Consider the following 1871-nt stretch of genomic DNA (forward strand, 5'->3'; position numbering starts at 1 on the left):
CAATTGAACTCCACTATGAATGTGTGCGAATGTAGGTGTGTGTGTGTGTGTGTGTGTGTGTGTGTGTGTGTGTGTGTGTATTTTTCATCCCAGTTCCTTACTAAAAGGCAGTGTGGTGTTGTTGTTGTTATAGTCCTGGGATTAAAATGTTAGAATTAGAGTCAAGAAGATTTGAGTTTGGATCCCATCCATATACATACTAGCTATGTGACCTTGGGCAAGATATCTACCCTCTCTGGGCCCCCATTTCCTCATCTGTACAATAATGGGAGTCAGACTTTACATCATCACTCTTAAAGCCCTTAATATTCCTAAATCTACGATCCTATGACTTGGATGGGACCTGTCTATAAAGTACTTGGCAAGACTTAAAGCACAATCTAAATGTCAGTTTTCATTATCATTAGTATAGTGCCACGTGGCCTATGGGACTGGAAGAATTTCACTCAAGGGCTTCAGTGTATTCTCAGTTTTGGTATCCACTAAGACGAAGATCATACATATACCATTGTGATCATGAATCAAGAGTTAAGAGGGACCTCAAAACGTATTTGGTACACCCTTTCACTTTATAGTGGAGGCACCTGAGGCCCAGGGAAGTTATATGATTTGCCAAAGGTCACATATACAATCTTAGGCTCAAAGATCTAGAGCTTGAAAAGGACTTCAGAAAGGCCATCTATATCTATCTCAACCCCCCCATTTCACAAAGGAAAAAACTGACACTCAAAGAGGTTACGTGTACTGGCCAAAGAAGAAGTAGTAAGAAATCAGCATCGTGTACTTAGAAAGAAGTAGAATCAGAATTTGAATTCAGTGCCTCTAACTCCAGAGTTGTTAGTCTTTAATCTATACTACACATTCTCCTTGGAACTGATTTTTTTTTCTTTGGCAACTAAAAGGAACATTCAACGATTCTTGGAAAACAAACAGCAAAGATAGTTGGCATAGCAGCTTCAAATTTATGTTGCTGGCAGTTAATTGTTATTCCATGTTTTGGGGGGAATGTTTCTTTAGCTAATGAGTGTTTTATTACTCTTTTGAATTTTATCCAAACTACTGTGCTTCTCTATTGTATTAGGATGGTGGGGTGGGCATAGACATCATTTAAGGAGGAAATACTCAGCAGAGTGGGAAAGGGAGAGGAACTAGGACCCACTGAGATTTCATCAGGCCTTTCCCCTCTTTCTCTGAGCTTAATATGGTAAAGATTTTCTCAACAAGAATATGCTTCTTGGTTGGTAAAGAGGCATGTTCTGGACAGCACTCTTACTACCTCAGTGACCACACTTAGTCTGATGAGTCTTCTTGGCAAGTTTTCATAATCTCCCATAAAGATTTGGTAGAGGGTAGCACAAGTGACCTCGAACCCCAGAAAACGTCTCTGGTCTCCACTGCCTCCATCATCTCCTGCTTGATTAAAAACAGCCAGGGCCTCCAAGCCTGCCTATCTGATATCAGGCATTTGGCCTTCATGCAAGAAACTGAAACACTGTCTTTAGCAAGAGATAGGTGGCTAACTTAAAATGCATTTTTACAAACATGCCTGGGCCTGGCTAGAACTAAGAAACACATCTACATTGGGGAAGAATGGTTCTGAAATTCTGAGTCCTGGTTCCAGCTTTGCTTTTAAGGTATAGTTGCCCAAAGTATCCACTTCCTAGGGAAAGTCACTGTTGAGATTCTGGGAAAAGGCAATAGAAGGGAAAAGGAGGAATGGATTCTAATATCCCAGAGTTCATATATGGTGCCATTCCTATTTAAGGATCTTGCAAGGGAGCTCTTGAAAAGTGCCTTTAACTATTATTACACTGTTGTTTTATCTTGGAGGTTTTCGATTCAGAGGGTGAAGGATTATAGTCTCCTGCTGT

Source organism: Gracilinanus agilis, chromosome X, assembly GCF_016433145.1.
Source record: "Gracilinanus agilis isolate LMUSP501 chromosome X, AgileGrace, whole genome shotgun sequence".
NCBI lineage: Eukaryota > Metazoa > Chordata > Mammalia > Didelphimorphia > Didelphidae > Gracilinanus > Gracilinanus agilis.